At 36.3% G+C, this 19,682-nt stretch overlaps 1 protein-coding gene across 3 annotated transcripts in view; it reads left to right on the top strand.

The window, feature by feature from the left end:
- LRRTM4 (leucine rich repeat transmembrane neuronal 4) overlaps positions 1-19,682 on the top strand; it is a 700,608-nt gene that overhangs the window by 335,210 nt on the left and 345,716 nt on the right. The window lies entirely within an intron of this gene.

Genomic DNA, 19,682 nt, shown 5'->3' with positions numbered 1-19,682 from the left:
GATTATAATCTCATGGGTAGGGGGATAGAGCCCAGCATGGGGGGCAAAAAAAAATCTGTGCTCAGCTGGGGTCTGCTTGAGATTCTCTCTCTCCATCTCCCTCTGTACCCTCCCCTGTGCTGTCTCTCAAATAAATAAATCTTTAAAAATTAAAATACTGGGACACCTGGGTGGCTGAGTTGGTTAAGCAGCAACCTTCGGCTCAGGTCATGATCCCAGGGTTAAGCAGCTGCCTTCGGCTCAGGTCATGATCTCAACGTCCTGGGATTAAGTCCCTCATCGGGCTCCTTGCTCTGCAGGGAGCCTGCTTCTCCCTCTGCCACTCTGTCTGCCTGTGCTCACTCTCTCTCTCTATCTCTGACAAATAAATAAATAAAATCTTTTTAAAAAAATTTAAAATACCTCCCACATCAGTTGACTGTTTTTTTTAATCCACAGTACTAATAGATACCTAGGAATGTTCATCATATAGATTTATACTAAAGTTAAGAGTTAATAGTATAAAACCCAATAAAAATTCATACCTTATTTAGTTCTCACAACAATTCTCTGATGAAATTACCATGACCACTCTCATTTTAAAGGGACAGAGACTGAGTTTTACAGTGATTAGGAACTTTCACAAGAAAATATTATTAGGGAATTCTGTAGACCTGAAGTGAAACAGACTTTCTGATTCCAAAGCCAATGTTCCTTATATTACCCTGTGCCAAACCTCATTGACATTCATGTAACTAATCTCCTGTTCTTTAATATTTAAGTTTTCATTTCATATTTTGTTTTTTTTCTATTATAAATAATTATATGTTCACTGTTCTTAAGTATAAATGTAAACCACCTTTGTATATATACCTTTTGTCTCAGTATAAATTCTTAAAAGTGGGGGTATTGGATTAAATGGCTATTTTTTCTGCTTTTAATTCAATTTGACATGTTACCATCCATAAAACTTTTACTAATACATACACTTGCTTCAGTAGCTTAAGAAAGTGCCTGTTTTCCTATGTTCATGCCAATATGAGTTATAATTAGATGATTTCTCTTTGGCAGTCACTAATTATATTGTCAAAACCCAGAAATTATGAAATCCACTTTTTATTAAATTTTTTTTTCATTATCGGTTACGTTGACCATTATTTCAGTTGTTTAGTTGCAGTTTGTAAACTTTTTATTGATGAGTCAATGACATAGAAGTTTGACTAGGGAAAGAAATAATGCTCTAAATAGTTTACCTTTATAAAGAGTGGACTATAAAGCATATTTAGCCAAAGTCTATAGTTGTCAGACATGCAAACTAAAAAGAGAAGAAGCTAAATGGCTTTGCTAATGTCACAACTTTTGTGGGAGTGCCAGGAATGAAATCTAGATGTTCACAAAGCTAATTCAGGACACTTCCCACTATCCTACAACTCCTTTGCATATGGTATTGATTGATGTTGATCACACTTTTGTAATTGAAAAGTTTGTAATTGAAAAATATCAAGAACAATGGTAATTTATCCTAACCTCCTGTGAAATAATTCTGAAAGTTCTAAGATATATCTTAAACTTAGTGTCTTACAACATATTTGGTGTGATGAAATAAATTAGTTGTCAACTGTGGACCACTATAAGCTTTTAATAATTAAATGCTTCCTTTGTCACTAGGGAGAGAAAAAATGCACTCTTTAAATCAAGAGGATAATTATTTTTCCTGACAAGACTTCACTGTGCTTGATTGAGATTTTAGGATGCATCTATATGAGTTGACAGTTTGCATTTGCTGTGTTTTCCCTTAGGTGAAACCTAAAAGCATTTGTAAGTTTTAGTATTAATAAGAACAGAGCCCATTAACCCTAAAAATGCCCTTTTGCTCAAAGGAATATTCCACCTGGAAAACTAATACAAAAATATGTCTCATCATGAAATGAAAAATTAGCTTTTCAAGGAAGGCACGTGGCTCTTTAATTTTAGACATAAGAAAATAAATGAAATCAGCATTCCTTTTCAAGGTAAAAACTGTATTTATCTTGGTTTATAAAGAGGGAGAAAGTGAGTCACTTTATTTTGTGCATCAAATTTACATGAGTTAGTATTTCTTGGATATTTAAACTTGGGAGCTATGCAAAATTGTCAGAGTTAACTTCACTGAAGACTATGTACTTAGGAAGCAAGACAGCCCTTCCACCTCCTTCCCGGCAGGTGACAAACTATTGCAGAAAGGGTGGGCAAGGAGGCATTCTCCCCACATCTTCAGACAACAAGTTACAGCACAGAGAAGACTGTGAAGGACACCACATTGACCAGAAACTCCTCTGTACCTCTTTCTCCAGGAGGCTCAACACTGCTTCGAATGGAGGGAGATAGGGTCCTCTGTGAGCTTTCGCCGTAGTCACAAGTCACCTTAGTGCAAATCTGAAGGCAGGGGGAATCTTACAGTAAATACCAACAAAGAAGAATGGAGATTGAATAGGAGAAAAATACCAAATAATTGGCACCTATCGAGTGGTTAGCACATTATTATTTGTGCTTCTCCTGTTTTAGTTCACTTTGTTTACACAGCAAGTCCTTGAGGTGTAATTACTTTCTCTATTTTATTAATGAATAAGCTAAGACACCAAGAGAGACGATATATGTCCAAGGTTCCACATCAAGTGTGTGGTGAACCCTGGACATGATGCTCCAGAGGAAGCACTCTTACGATGATTCTGTCTGGCCTGGTGGGATCAAATGATAGTCCCGTATGATTTCCACAAGGGTATCAGTCAGGCTTCCTTTATAGGCCCAAATTAGATACCTTTGTGAATTCCCAAAAGGAGCTAGATGAATAAGATGGCATGAAGGCAGGAAATCAGTTAAAGAATTAAACATAACCTAAGTTATATCTAATTTTGGATTTTCTTCTTTGCATGTTTCAAATGGATAAATTCCCCCATCCATCTTGTCTACATGTTTATCTTAAGATACCCAATTGGGTACAATTTTATGAAAAGCGTCTCTGCAATAAACATCTTTCCATTTAAAAATATTAAACTAATGAACCCACATATAGGAACATAGTCAGTGGGATAAAGAGCCTTTATAAAAAATTTTTTTGGGTCTGGGTTATAGTCAAAAAAGAAAATTAAACATTTCTAAATGTACACACAATACTTAAGTGAATTCCAATCTGCATTCCCTTACATGAGGTTTTTAGAAGTGTGTTGATGTATTCAACTTGTTGAATAAATAGAAGGTGAGATAAGGAGAAAATAAATTTTAAGAAAAAGATGGGGGAAATCTCCAATAAAGGAAGATTGGGACAATGGAAGACAATATAGTAGTATTTATTTTTAAATCATGTTAGCATATGGTATACAATTTAAAAAGTGAAAATGAGGGGTGCCTGGGTGGCTCAGTGGGTAAAAGCCTCTGCCTTCGGCTCAGGTCATGATCTCAGGTCCTGGGATCGAGCCCCACATCGGGCTCTCTGCTCAGCGGGGAGCCTGCTTCCCCCTCTCTCCCTGCCTGCCTCTCTGCCTGCTTGTGATCTCTCTCTGGCAAATAAATAAATAAAATCTTAAAAAAAGTGAAAATGATATCCAGGTACCTCTGTCCCCGAGCCACGCAAGCTGTTCTTTTAACAGACAGGTATCATATAGTTTCTTGCATATTCTTTTTCAATTATAGAGGAAAAACATTACCTCAAAAAGGATATACATAGGTATAAAGATATATGTATATCTAAGTGTCTATACATATATATGTATATGTCTACACATAATATACAATATAAAAAGATATAATGTGTGTGTGTGATTATGTAAATGCCCTGAGAAACAAGCATAGTTCACTGAAACAGAGAATTTAAAATGAGTGGAGGCTTCTGGATCATTCTTATAATACAGTTAGTCAATCTGTCTCTTCGTGATTGGACTCCCACTAGGTAACAGGCTTACAGGATTGTAAATGCAGCGTTTTATTAGGAGGAGGTTGAAATCTTCATTTTGTTAGGAAACATTTCTTAAGAGGAAAAAAAAGGAAAAGGGAGAAAAGATAAAAGAATAAAAAAGTGGAGCTATATCCAAGTTTTCCTGGTGACATTGTGGTTGTCTGAGTCTTCTGTACTCTATTTTGAAGGACAGAAAAAAAAATGCAAAAAGAAAAGAGAATTTGGGTATCCTATTATCCCTATTACCTAGCCTAATAAGCTATCGGGAGAATTTTTCTTTTCAGTTTTGCACAGGCTTGCCTAACAACTGAGATCAGCTCCATTACTTAAGGTTCAAATTCTGTGACAAAGTAGTTACTCTTTTTTTCCCCCCTCCACTAAATAGATGACATCCAAGATGCAGCTAGGAAAAGTATTAATGTACAAATTAACCAGAAATAAATACAAATTTTAGCCTTGCTAAGAGAAGATGATAGCCCCCGAGGACCACATTGATTGTCATCATCATGCCAATAATGTACTTAAGTGAGGCTCTATGGACTCTCGGGCAAACTCTAGGAGTGAGCTCCAACAAGGCGGGTGGGTAAGTGAGGCAGGAAATGATTGAGGTGGCCGCCTGGGAGTCCACGTTCAGTGAGGGGTGACATCTGGCAGGTAGGCACTCCGTGCGCACCAATGAGGCGTGCAGCCCCTAATGAATGTGAGTCTGCACCAAGTCACATTCACAGGTTCTCACATGGTTCTTCCTTCACACAGAACATTTTCCCTCAGTACTTGAAGGAAGAGCCTGATATGTCAGAAACCAGACTCCTTAATGAAAACTCAAACAGGTTTTTAATGCTCCCTGACAAAGTGATTCCACATTTTTTTACAGATTAGATACATTTAGTAAGTATTGATTCAGCATCCACACACTGTGGCACCTTCTTTGCATAAAGAGACTGTGAGTTTTCCGTTCTTCTTAAATAGACCCAGAAGTTGTGAAATTAATAAAGGCTCTAGATGAATGCAGTTCATTAGAAATATAATGGAAGACATACCTGGGAGCCACATGTGGAATTTTAAATTTTCTAATAGCCACTCTGAACAAATTTGTTTAAAAAGATAAAAATTACAAATATATTTTGCCTAACCCAAAATACCTAAAATGGAATGTGTCAGTATATAATCAGTAAAAGAATCATTGAATTATTTTACTTTTTTCATATTACATTTTTGAACTCTAATATATATTTTTTCACTTATAACACATTTTATTCAGACTGTACATATTTCAAGGGCTCACTAAGCGTATATGCTAAGCAGCTGCAGTATTTACAAACACTAGCCTCGATTCTAGGCTCAGAGAAATATGAATAAGTAAATATGAACTCAGTTTTGCACAAAATTTCACATGGTTCTTGAACCCCAAATTAAGATTTCCTGTTTTCATAATTACTTGTTCTTTTTATTTATTTTTATTTTCATTTTTTTAAAGATTTCATTTGTTTATTTGACAGAGAGAGAGATCACAAGTAGGCAGAGAGGCAGGCACAGGGGGGTGGGGAAGCAGGCTCCCCACTGCGCAGAGAGCCCTACAGAGGTAGGGACTAGATCCCAGAACTCTGAGGTCACAACTCCAGCTGAAGGCAGAGGCTCCAACCCACTGAGCCACCCAGGTGCCCCTATTTCTTCTTTTTAAAAGATATTTCTGTCAGGAATTGAAGAAAAGTCTTTAAGAAGGCATACGTAGGGGGCACCTGGGTGGCTCAGTGGGTTAAGCCGCTGCCTTCAGCTCAGGTCGTGATCTCAGGGTCCTGGGTTCGAGTCCCGCATCGGGCTCTCTGGTCAGGGGGGAGCCTGCTTCCTCCTCTTTCTCTCTGCCTGCCTCTCTGCCTACTTGTGATCTCTGTCTGTCAAATAAATAAATAAAATCTTTAAAAAAAAAAAAAAGAAGGCATACGTAAAATTCTACCCAAGTATACACAGCCATATAAAAATTAAAAGCAGACAGTGTTAGGGAGTCTCTACTATAAAACTGCGACCCTTTACTTCTTCTTACATTTTGTTTCCTCATTGAATTATGACTATAGAAAATCCTTGATAGTTCACTAACAGCTTGTGGATTTTAACTTTCTGCACAAAAGAAAGCTGTTTTCTGAACCATTAATTGCAAATGTTTTGGTGTCCACCTCTTTTCTAATTCCACACAAATTCTTCCCTCCTCTCCTGTTAGTTTGTCTTTCTGTGGCTGCCTGATTTCTGTGTTACAGCAGGTACAGCTAGTTGAAGCTTTGCTCCATTACCATTCTTCAAACACAACACAACTGCCATTTACAAAAGGAAGTTCCTTGCAATGCCAACTAGTTATATATCTAGCTTTTAGAAAAAGAGAAAAGATGAAGTGTGGGGAGATTAAATTACTCTAATTCTTAGCATAGCGGCTTAAATAAAATCCCCAAACCAACGGAGTTTTCATACTAGATCTCATAAATCTTTTTTCATTTTTTACTATTATTTCACGGTATGCCAGATAATTTTTATTTTGCCAGATGTCCACACCTTTCTCAGAACACATTTGCTGGGCCGCCTGGATGTCAGTCAGTTAAGTGTGTGACTCTTCATTTCGGCTCAGGTCGTGATCTTGGGTTGTGAGATCAAACCCCTCATTAGGCTTCACATTCAGCACAGAATCTGATTCAGACTTTCTCTCCTTCTCCCTCTGCCCCTTTTCCCCCCTGTCCCCCTCCTGCATGCTCATTGTTTTTTCTCTCTCAAATAAGTAAATAAATCCTTTTTTAAAAAATGCATTTGCCAGGCTAAAGTCAGTAGCTGTCCAAAGAATAGCTAATTACACATGTTCATGAGATACAAGTTAGAAAGGTAGATTCTATAAAGTTAAGTGGTTACATACCAAGAAATGGAACCATGGAGTTGATAGCCAAGTGGCTCACAAAATGACTAAGAAAAATCATTTCCATTGAGTGCAAAGGATGCTCAGATTACACAAATTAAAGGTACATCTTTCATCATAAGAAGAATTACAATTCTTTTCTATTACGAATAAGAAATTTATCAATCATTCCTAGCGTTAAAATCTTCATTTTATGAATTCTATTTGAGTAAATATTTAGAAGCTCTCAATGTTTTAAAAATAAAAATCTAAAAAGTCAAAAGCTTATTCTGTTCATAAATAGATTAGTCCTTCCATTGTGCTTACACATTTGGCAAAGTTTCCAGTGTATGCTATTTACAAATCACCTCAGTTCATAGCAATGCTCTTTTTAAGATGTATACTTTTGAAATTTCTCCATTGAGTCCAAGGGAGAGCTTTCACTGAATCTGTCAATGCTTGCAAATCACTTTTCTTCTAATTAACATTTGCAGCAGCACAATGGAATAACTAGATGGAATTGGGGGAGAGAATCCAAGGGTAGGTGGGAAAGTACTGAAGCTGGAGGAGAAAAACTTGTCTGACTGGGTAAGAATGCAAACCTAAATTAATAGAGTCTGGGTAGCAGGAGAGAAAGGCAATGGTATAATGTACATGACAGATCTTTTCTAATCACATGAAAACAAACCCCTCAGAGTCCACAGAGAAACACTGTGCCATTAATTCTGCTCTGCTCTCTTGCACACTAACAGTTCCTGTCCTAATTAAATGTGCTTCTGGAACATATGTTTTATTGTCTGAGCTGTGCCATTAGATTTGATATACTTGTGACTCTTGTCATCTGGGATGGGAAATCCCTCTCGGAGACGTTATCTGTATCAGTGTCTTCCCTGAGCAGAGAGTATTTGAGTATCGTGTTGGACTGGCAGTAAACAGCAGGTGTAAATATGAGAACCAACAACGTGGAAACCATTCCTATGAATATGCTTGTAGATTTTGTGGAAAAGAAATACATGTGTGGGGAAAAAAATTAGTTGAAGTTCACCTGTTCTTGTGTTGATGCAGTATTCTTATTTTTCTCTGGGAAAGTTTTATAGCTTTTATAATGGAAAATTTTATTAGTTATAATGAAATCAGATACTGTCAGTGAATGACTACTGCTTTCATTATTAAATTAATATAAATTAGTTTGTCAGAGAAATTGGCTTCCTAAATCCTTTTTTCTATATAGCGTAAGGTATTTCTTAAGTTAATTGTTGGTAAGAAAGGAGGAGAATGAAGGGAAGAGGGAAGAGTTTTAACTCCTTATGCTGTTTGAATCAAAGTGACTTAATTGGACCCAGGAAGTTGTTTAAGACTCAACTATGAGGAGACTTGAATTGGCTCTAACATTCTAAAATAGAATGTCTCCATTAGGGTGAAATAACAAAATATTGGTGAAACACTTGTTTTATTTTCTGATATCTCTGGGTTTTACCTTATAGAGATCTTTGGCTTTTGAAGGCATGAAAGGGGGAATTGTTGTAGCAGTGGAAAAAGAAAGTTGTAATTCTAGTTACTCTAGCCTAAAACTTCAGAACCTTCCATTCCTAATTTCCAAAGACCCTCAGCTGGAACAGGGCCCTCTGTTTCACAGGTTTCCTTTGAATTCATGGCTTGGCTTGGTTTGACTTTTCAGTTCTTAAAACAGGATGAGTGCCCCTGGCACCAAATTTCTAACATCTCTGCTATGCTCCCGGCATAGCCAAAGGTGAGCAGAGTAATCTTGACCTTGAAAATGTTTCTAAGCTTTAAGCTGAAAGGAGGTTTGTTGAAAATACAAAGTATTAGAAGAGTTCTTATAAATATCCTCATCAAAATTAGACATGAAACACTTCACGATTACAATGCTGTTCCCAGTCTTGAGATTCTTAATCATCACAGATTAATATGGACGACAGGCTGTTATATCTCTAGGGATAAAAGTGTCCAATGATATAGTGTTTGAAGGTTAATTCTAAAAGTAGGATTTAAGGGAAAAATAAATGTACACAGAAAGAGGAGGTTAATTATATACTATCAACTGAGAAAGTCTGAATATAGGTTTTTAAAAACCACATTTTTGATATTGTTTACATAACTTCAAGCAGATGGCAGACTGTAGATTAAAGGTGACATAATGAATGGGCTACCGCAATGTTGGAATTTCAAAATCTTTTGATCCTAAGTTATTTTGGCAGGAGGATAATATTTGAAACACAATACTAAGACTGTAAAAGCAATGCTCTCATGCTGTTGCCTTCTCTTTCCAAGCAACCAGGCACGTTTCATGAGAACTCTGATGACAAATAAGGTTTCAGTTCTTTGAAATACTCTTGCTTCTATCATTCACTGCTTTTTTCTTGAAATTAACACATGTGTACTGTCCCAAATTACAAATACAGATAAGAGAAACGAATCGGGAAAAGATAGTAAGCCTTTCTTGTGTTCAAGAACTTTGGGTTTTTGTTTAACTATTTTTTCACTTAATGTTTCTTTGTCAAGGACTCTGCTCTTTCCTTTGGCGATTTTTATTGCATGACTATGGTATCTTTCCCAGTTTTTACTCTATGCCTATTATTATCTCTTCCTATCTGTGTTGCTCTTCTTTCCCCCTAAAATGAATAGCTTTAGACTTTCTTTTCAAGTCTATATTTGTTTCCTACATGTTTTATTTGCTGTATATTATTTGTACTATTTTTTTTTAATTTTTCTAACCATGCTTTCATATTGGAGTGTATGTTTCCAATCTCTTTTTCCTAGGTCAGAAATTCAAAGTTCTCTCACATGCCCTTGAAAGTAACTGTTTTCTAGTGGTCCTCCCAGCAACTCTGTTGCATCCCAGGAGGTCCACTCTTATCCCTCAGATATTTTCTCTTCTTTAGAATTGCCACATCTCTTTTCTATGACTTGTGCTATTTTTTTTTTTTTGTCTTTGATCATTTTTCCATGTAAACCTATAGACTATCATATAATTTGGGAGCTAAGGGGAATTCTATCATATTTGTAACTATTCCAATTTTATAGTCACATAAAAAGAGAATGGGAAAACTGAGCTCTTCTGAAGTTTTGTTTTTCTAACATTGAAGTCCTATTGATTCCTTCATCAGAGTTAAGTAGGGCACCTGTGGCAGACAGCCTTCTCTGTAGACCAGTTTCTCTTCCATAACTTTTAACTGGTTCTGTTCCTTACTCTACCCATGATGGCTACTGTCATCAAGAAATGGTCTTATTTTTGTTTCCACATAATGTAGGAATCTTGTCATTTACTGAGTAAGAGTGGTAACCATTTCAATGTGTTCCTGAGTCTCCCTTTAATGAAGGACCTATAACAAAGTTATTAGGAATCCTGCAGGCAAATAACTTTCAGGCATCCTCTTCTTTTGGAATTGCCTTAATTACAGAAAATGATCCCATCCAAGACCATGACCCTTCCCAGGAAGATCCATAAGCAGGAACTGGCTGATGTGGGGTCATAAAGGCCAGGACATTTTGGCTCATTTCAGGACACCTCAGAAGAACACTCTAACTCCAGGGCTTCCAACAGGGCTGGCCAAACTTATAATTAGAACTTGATCACAGTGCAGCTTCTCCCTGTTCTCTCCGTTGTCATTCTCCTCCCTTCCACAGGTTTCTCTCCAAGGCATTTTTCCATAAATAATAACGATTTCCACAATATTAAGCTCGGTCCCTGACTCTGCTTCCAAGGGAACCCACACTGTGACAGGAAGTTATATGGATAGTGGATAGTATTTTGGTTATGTATAAATTCATTAATTTAGTGAATTTACAAAAGGCACCTACAGGGACACCTGGGTGGCTCAGGCAAAGTGTCTGCCTTTGGGAGCGCCTGGGTGGCTCAGTCCTTAAGCATTTGACTTCAGCTTAGATCATGATCCCAGGGTCCTGGGATTGAGCCCCAAAGCCAGCAGGCTTCCTGATCAGCAGGAAGCCTGCTTGTCCCTCTCCCACTCCCGCTGCTTGTGTTCCCTCTCACTATGTCTCTCTCTGTCAAATAAATAAATAAAATCTTAAAAATATAAAAAAAAAATTGTTTGCCTTTGGCTCAGGTCATGATCTCAGGTCCTAGGATCAAGTCCCACATTGGGGCTCCCTGCCCAGTGGGGAGTCTGCTTCTCCCTCTCCCTTTGCCCCTCCTCTCACTCAGGCTCTCTCTCTCTTTGTCTCTCTCAAATAAATGATTTTTTTTTTAAAGGCACCTGCACTATCTAGGTCTAGCTTCAACTGATTGTCCCAACTCTCCCTTTTAACTCTACCTCTTGCAACTAAGCTAGCAGATGGCAAGGGAAATTCTTTAGTGGTTTTGTTCTCCTTTTTTTTTCCTCTCTAAGCTCTTACTTTGCATATTGTAAACAATGAATTGATTGGCTCTTTCTTCAATCCAGCCTCTCCTTATTTATGTCTTGTAGAAATTCTGAAAAGCTTCTGGCTTGTGAATGATAGAGTTGTCCTAGATTCTCACACTTTTGTTGTTTGCTTTTTCTGTTTTTAATACATCATTGATTATTTTCAATGATGTTTTGAAGAGAAGGGAAAATCTATAAACCTGAGCTCAGACCACCATCTCAAGGCAAATGTCCCTAACATATTTTTGATATCAAAATCAACATTTCTTTTACCTCCACAAAGAAAATTAAACAGAGCACTGAAATTCGTTAAAACAAAGGTGAATGCATATCACACTAATGATATTTGAAGCTCAAATTAAGATATACTTATTATTTAAAAATCACTTTGATTATAAAGATCTTTTGGTTCAAATAAGAAAAGAACAACCAAAATTTTTCTTATTGAGGTTATAGCTGGAATTAGGAGCATGGATTTAAAATTTGGATTTGAATTTGGATTTGAATCCTAGATCTTTCATATTTGCCTCCTCTTTATTATCAGTAATATTGGTGTTGGTGTTAATTTTGTTTGAGTGTGAAGACAGAGAATTCAAATACAAAGAAAATTTATTTATTTGACGTGACATGATTCCTTGGACTGGAATTTTAGATTCATACTATGGCTCTGTCACAAAAGAAGTGTGAGCTTGTAAAATTGTGTTCACGTTGCTATCACTCAGTTTATCATTTATCTGTAAGTACAAATTTAAGAAAACTGATACACTACAACATTCGGTATATCACTGGTATATTACTATGTGCTGTGAGAATCAGATTAGAGGATATATATAAAACTGTCTTGAAAACATTTTAGTACCCAACATTAAAGACATCATCTCCATCATTCTCTTCTTCAATCTATCTTTATCCATGTTCTTTCCTGAAGTCTGTAAAAGGTTCTCATGATAGGGTTCAGGGGTCAAGGACTGTCTTATTACTATACCAAAACTGATTTGCCTGACTTATTTATTGAGGACAATAAATAAGAATCTAGAATATGGTAGTAACCTTTGAATTTAAGAATTCATTATTAATATACCTGGGATAGTAAATTAAAAATGAATATCACTTTATATATTTGTCAATAAAGCTACCAACTTTTTCTTTAATTAGTGCTTTGAGAGAGAGTGTATGTCTCTGTGTGTGTGTGCGTGTGTGTGTGTGTGTGTGTGTGTGTGTAGATGGTGACAAGCAGCAACAAAAGGGAGAATGGCTCATTAGGTTTTCGATCTAGTCTAGCCCTTGGACTAAACATCCCAGGAAACCATGGAAACAAGAACAAGAACTCAGTCACAGGGTACAATAGAGGATTGCCAGCCTGCTAAAAGATCTTCTCCAAAGTTTGTAGTGAACAAAATACAAAACAATTGGATGTTGTGAATGTCCTCAAATGTTTTCAAGGGTATTAATCCTAAATGCTGAAATCATTGAGGAAAACTTCTAGAAATAATTTTCTAGAACTGTTAAGCCAATGGCCAAACTGTAAAACCTACAGCCTTTAGTATGAGGTACACTTATTTTCTTGTGCTTTGTGTATAATTCAGTCTCTTGCTAACTGCAGATTTTTCAGTTTATTTCAGCTCTGGCTCTAGCACAGAGATTAAAAATGAATTCTAGAGATGAATGTAATGAGCAAAGAACAGAACTGTGATTAAGATAAGAGGCTTTGGAGTTGAAGCCCTGGGCTTATATACTCTCCCTGACATCCCTACAATGTCACTTCTCTGAGTTTCCTCAACTATTGATTGGAGATACTTACATCCTTAGGGCTGTTTGTGTCATAATAGAACCATCAGATAAGTAAATAATAGTCAAAAAGATAATAATAATAATACCAACATTAGGAGCCACTAACAAATGTCAAATGAGTTTGGCAACCCCCTTTAGAAAATAACATTTTATTTACTCATTTTGCGATCTTAATTTTTTCGTTGAGTTGCTATATGTTTCCTAGACTTTCCTATAGTTCTCATAGTATAGACATATAGTCTTCAAAGGTAGTGCTACAAAAAAAAAAAAAAAAAAAAAAATCAAAGAATATAAACTGTTTATGGAGAATTTTCAGAAGCTATCAACAACTTTCTCCTTTGTGGCAGATTTATGAGATGTTTGTAAAATGAAATGATTCAGGGAAATCAGAATGTGTTGTTGTCATAAGGAAATGTAGCATTTATTTTCTAGATCAAGTTCTCCTATAACCCAATTTATTGTATATATGTGGCTCTTTCCCTGACTATATTGGTGTCAATGTCATACACTGCGGGTTTTTTTTTTTAATCCCAGAAGACCTTAGGTAATTCTGGAAAGGATTTGTTCTCAGTATGGTGGAGAAGTCCTCACGCATGACTACATACGCTGGCTACCCTGAGGACGGAAGTGAGAAGGCATGTACCATTGGACATAATCAATGTCCCTCTAAGGAGGAATCTTCTTTCTAAAAAGGGACATGAAGTGGAGAGAGCTCTAGAGTCTTTTAACAGTTTTGAGACTATGGCCAGCAATATAAGCCCCACATGTTGGCCAGTGTCTGCCAGGATTATATAGGATTAGGGAGACCGCTTATCCAGGGTCTTCAAATTTGTAATGAAGGTTATTACCAGTACATCTTTATTCATTATTGTTGGTGTTTCAGCTATAATTTTCCGTCAAAGTAATTTCAGGATTACTATTTGTAGTATCTTTCAAATAAATATTATTGGTGCCTCTGAAAACTGAATGCCCTTAAGGATCTCATTTCTTTTCTATAGAACTAAACTTGTCATTTGCTGTCTGGTCTTTAAATGACATATTCCCCCTTTATGTTGTAACCTGAGCATAGATGCAGTAAAGAACTTATGCCTCCTTAATTCACTTTGTGATTGATTACTTACACGACTAAAAAGAAATTTTCAAGAGTTTTCCTCACCTAAAAGACTTGTACCACTTGACTTGTTATCAGGATGCTGGTCCGATAAGATTTGGGTAGATATTTTTCTTTAATCTCAGGGTCCTGGGATCGAGGCCCGCATCGGGCTCTCTGCTCGGCGGGGAGCCTGCTTCCCTCTCTCTCTCTCTGCCTGCCTCTCCATCTACTTGTGATTTCTCTCTGTCAAATAAATAAATAAAATCTTTAAAAAAAAAAAAAAGAATGATATTTTCAAGTCTACAAAGATAATAGATAAGAATATAAGAACTAAAACTGTAAAAAAAAATTGAAGTGAAAGGAAAAAATCACTATACTTGTGAGCTACAAAAATTTGATATTGTTACTCATATGAAAATTAAAGTATTAAGTCCATTTTTTAGTGCCCTTAACAGGAGAAAAAAATCCATAGATAGTGCAAACATATTTAACTTATTTCTAAATAGCAATGTCTTCTGAATTTTGAACTTTTTGTGTTAAAAATAAAACTAATGAAAATTATTTCCATGATGGAAAAAATATATATGAAAATATTAGACAGTCATCAATCTAAAAACAATCAGTTCAAGCTGGGCAATGTGCCCTGGTCTATAAGCCACCTGCATAGCATATCTTTATAATGAACAAGCCATGATGTTATAAGATCTAAATATCATATAAATTTAATTCAGTCAATTTTGAGGTGCTAGCATCTTAATCTAAAACAAAAATGTTAATTTCCATCTTTATTATTTCTTGCTCCTAGATGCTTATAAATTTTTCCTCAAAAAGCTATATATGTATGTATATATGTACATATATATGATAAATTGATAGATATGGATGTATTTTATTGTACTTAATAGATTTTTTCCTAGTGCTTCTAAATCGTTGCTGTTTTCAATGTTAGCTACCAAGACAGGGTACACCAACATTGATTTTTAGACTTGGAAGACATAACTCATTCTTTCAGTCTCTTCTTATTGTTTCAAATAATGAGTGGCTTACAATTCCTCAAATATGCATATGGAAAACAAAATGAAACAAAGTGCAACCATTTGCTTTTATCCCAAATGACTACAGTAACCATGCCTCAGGAGGCAGGGTGACATTTAATGGCATAGTGGCAATATACTGAGGAGGCAATTAACATTGTGCTATTTTTTTTTTTTTCATGGCACTCACAGGACCAGGTTGTATGCACATCCATGCAGAGATAGAGTTTATGTCATTGATATCTAAATATAAATTAGTATGCCTTCACTAGATGGCAGAACTAAAGTTTGTGACATTAAGAACAAAAAATCTTTGGGTCATTAGCCTATTAGTTGATGAAGTCTAAATGGCATCTTCTCCAATTATCCCTTCATAAAAGTTAATTCACCTTGATATGGAACTGACCCTTAAAGGTGCTCATTTCTGTTTTCTTAATTCAACTGGACAGAATTTTGTCCTGTATTTCTTTGGCAATTATAAACCAAGATCTGAGGATGTTTCTGGCAGATTTAGGCAAAGTCAGCAAAGACATGAAACTTTTTCCAGGAAAAAAGAAGGAAAGAAAATAGAGTAAACTGAGAAAAACATGATGAAGACAGAGTTGCATAAGCTGTGTCCTATCACAGTCAGTGTTCTTGATATTTATCTCAGTTACTGCTGAGTTGACCAGTCTCTGTCTTAGATATTTGCAAAGCTGCCAACACTAGCTTATCTCCATTTCTAAACAAATAAAAGCCAACAAAGACAAAATTTATACTCAAAAGGCTTATTATGGCCATTGGCTATGCTCAGTAACTTGAAGTAGATTCTCTGTGAAGTTGCCAGATTTGCTCCAGGCAAATAAATACCAGGTAATAGTGCTGTAATGTGTATAGTCATGCATTTTACCCCGCTTCCTTCTCTTCCTTCTCCATCTTCTTCATCTCTTCCTTCCTCGTTCCCTTTCCCTTCTTTTTTAAAATTCTTCTTCTAAATCAGGGATGTTTCCTCCGAAGTATTTACAAGTCAGGTATACTCACAGAAAGTTTATTGACGAGGAGAAGGGAACTAGACTCAATCTTTGAGAACATCACTCTAAATTTCTCCCCGGTGACCTCACCATCCATGTTCTCTCCATATCGTGCAGTCCAACTTAGGCTGGTCTTTGGCAAAATGAATTAACAGAGAAACTTGTGTTTGGTCTTTTCCCACCCTCCTGTATAACATATTATGAACCACAACTTCGGTTCAGGTAAGATACCAAACCTAGGTAGTTCTATTACTGAGCAAAAGATAAGCTAACTCTATTGGTTCATTTTCATATATTTAACATACTGGATTATCACGGCCAATTAGTCAGTGGTGGAAACACTGGTGCTAAGAGAGTTGGGATTTCAGAAGAGCTGATGTTTCATTCCAGCTTTGACACTAACAATGGAAGTGACCCTGTTGAATTCAACCTCTCTGACTTTCAATTTCTTTGTTAGAAAAATGGGAGTAACACTAATGACTACCGCATAGGTTACTATGATGGTTAAATATTTATAAAACATTGCTTGCAGGCTCCCCTCCTCTATGTGACACATAAGGAAATAAGGAAATAAAATTACAAAAGAAAAATTAAACATAAATAATTATATATTATACCAGACACCCACAATAATAATATTTATTATTTTTTACTCTAGAAGTCTCTTTGACACTTTACACATTTTACAAATAATGACCAAAAAGAAAGTATAATTCTCAGTCCATCACAGCCCTAAATAATCCAAATAAAATGACATAGAAGACTAATAACTTTTTACCAGCCTTGAGGAAAGGATATTGACCTCTGGAAAACCTGAACAATTGAATAATACCCACTTGTTAATAAAGTTGGATTTATACCAAGTGAATAATACATTCAATTATACTCATGTTTTTGTGAAATTCAATAAGTCTTTCCCTCTAACTAATTTTCCCAGTAATAAATCCATTACAAAGCACACATTAAAAACAGCTCTGACAAATCACTCATGTTCTTGGCCCTAAGCCACCCTTCAGACTTCTGTGTTCCTTTCCATAGTCTTTGGATAGTAAATATGGATCAACTCTAGTTAACTGAAAGCTGCATGATGCAATATTTTCAGGCACAGAACGTAACTTACTAAAGACAAAAATGACAAGAAATTTTCTTTATTTGTAGTTTTAGGCCTGTGTGTGTGTGTGATTCTTATACACACATACATACACACTCTTGAGTATGAAGAAGAAAAGGTCCCTTGTCCTTACCATTTTTATGACACTCTCAAAGTTATACCTTTCATGGTAGAGAACCAGATGAAAGAATAGTATGGTACATATGTACGGAGGAGCCAGAGAGTGTTTTAAGGAGAATTTAATTGTGAATATACCATGTGACTTTGAAAAACAGGGTGAGTGGAAAAGCATCTCAGCTTGTTTCCAGAACAAACACAAATGGAAACCTTCTATATCAGAGCACTGGAGCTTCGTTTCTCACCATCCTTATTCTCATTTGTTAACTAAAGGCAAGGATCTTATTTAAACTAGAAAATACTGTGCATTTTCTCACATATACAATATTTCAGGAAGTTTGAAATCATTGATGACTATTCTGGGTGGTTACTAGTTGCTGTCCTTAAGCAAGGCCTCACCCCAAAGGAAAAACCACTAACTTTCAGTTACAAGTAGAGAATGACAATTCTGTGAAAGATCTGTGGGCACACCTGGGCGGCAGCCACTTACTTGACACACACAGGGCTTCGCGGTTTCGCCAACCTGCTTTATACAGTTTCCCTGGAAGCTTTGTGTAATAAGGATCAAGATCTGTGGAGAAAACTCTATCCTTTCCCTTACTTAAGATCATGTTTGGGAGGGCTTGCTTCTCACCGCAGAGGAGTGTCTGCAGCACTTTACTGAGGCTTTTTGGTGCAGCCAGAAATCCAAGTTACGCCAAGCAGGTTTTGGAGCAAACAACTTTTATCTAACAGTAAAAGTGTGAGAGAAGCAGCTTGAAAAACAAAGAAAATTTATGTTAAGTAAAGCGACAGAGCACTTCAGTCCCCATGTTCAGAGGGCCCTTTTGTGCTTCTGAGCCACATAATTCTAAATTTGCACCATGCCAGATTTAATTAATTGGTTTCTTCTTCTAGTCATTGAAGACACCCACCCTCCCATTACAAGCATTTGTTTGTACAGAGGGGATAGTACTGTTGCCTTTCCCTCATCTTAACCCATAAAAGTGCTTGCTATTAGCATTCAGTGCAAGTCTTGTCTCTTCATTATGTGAGACCACTGGAGAATCGAGAGATCGGTTAGTCCTATGGTCTCTTTTTTTCACTATTTGCTTTATCCCCCAGATAAAATCAGTGTTTTCAGGCCAGAGACCTGAAAGCATACCTTGGTAAAGAGAAGCCCAAGAACACAGAAGTGATTCAGAGACAAAAATATGTTTTCTCTGATTAGGAACACCTGTTTGCAAGGATGAAGTAGAAAATCAAACACGATGTGAATAAAAATATGAAAAACATAAATTTCAGTACAATTTTCAAGTATAAAAATGTCAGCACAATTCTTTCTCATTATAATGCACAGCAGAATCTTTCTTTTGACTTTAAGAGGAAAGCCTAGGGTTGGATAGGTTTCATATGGAGTTTCTAGATGGGATATTTTAAGGTGATTAATATGCTGAGGTACTACTGTTTATTGTGTCCAAGTCTATCACAGATACATAGGCCCAAGTACATCAGTGGGAAAAGATTTAGTCTTAAATTTGAAGACAAACCTCTTAACATGTGTTTATAAACTTGCAGAATTTCTTATTGTAGGCTATTTTCTAGTGGTCTTATATCTCTAAACCCAGATGTCAAACTTCTAGTGAGGGAAACAGCCAAAACTTACTAACTGCTTAGAAGTGACATTTATTACATGCATGAACTTTTTGATTTCTAGCTCATTTACCTCAACATAACCTATTTATTTATATTGGGCCAAGACTTGGCAGCTTAAAAAACAAACATTTATTGTCTTGTATACTTTCTGAGGCTAAGAAATCAGGGGGTCTCTTAACTTTGTGGTTCCGGATCAGAGTTTTTGCTGAGATTGTAGTCAGACTCTTCATCCGGACTATTGTCATCTGTGAGGACTTAGCTGGAGTTGGAAGATTCACTCCAAGGTCACTCATGTGCTTTTTTGCAAGAGACTTCAGTTCTTGCTACATGGGCCTTTCTGCAGGTTTGCCTTTAACATTTCTTCCCTAGAATAAATGATAAGAGAGAAAGTGAGAGAGAGAGACAGAAGGAGAAAAGGGAGATAGGATGATCAGTAGAAGCTGCCTTCACTTACACCCTAATCTCAAGCATGACCTAGCATCATTTTTCTAATATTCTGTTGGTCCTGCAGACCAACGCTGGAGTAATGTGGAAGGGAAGTACACAGAAGGTGAATATCAAAAGCCAAGGATCATAGTGGGCCATCTTGGGGATTAGCTACAATGTAATGTATTAGTTTATTGATTCAGATGATCTATGCAATTAAGTTTAAATGAGTACTTTTGATTAGTCACTGAATATTTCTTTAGTGCATATGATGAGTCATAAGGTACTTATAAGACAA

The sequence above is a fragment of the Mustela erminea genome, chromosome 7, assembly GCF_009829155.1.
Source record: "Mustela erminea isolate mMusErm1 chromosome 7, mMusErm1.Pri, whole genome shotgun sequence".
Classification (NCBI taxonomy): domain Eukaryota; kingdom Metazoa; phylum Chordata; class Mammalia; order Carnivora; family Mustelidae; genus Mustela; species Mustela erminea.
Note: the sequence above shows the minus strand (reverse complement) of the source record. Positions and strands in the feature narration are given on the sequence as shown.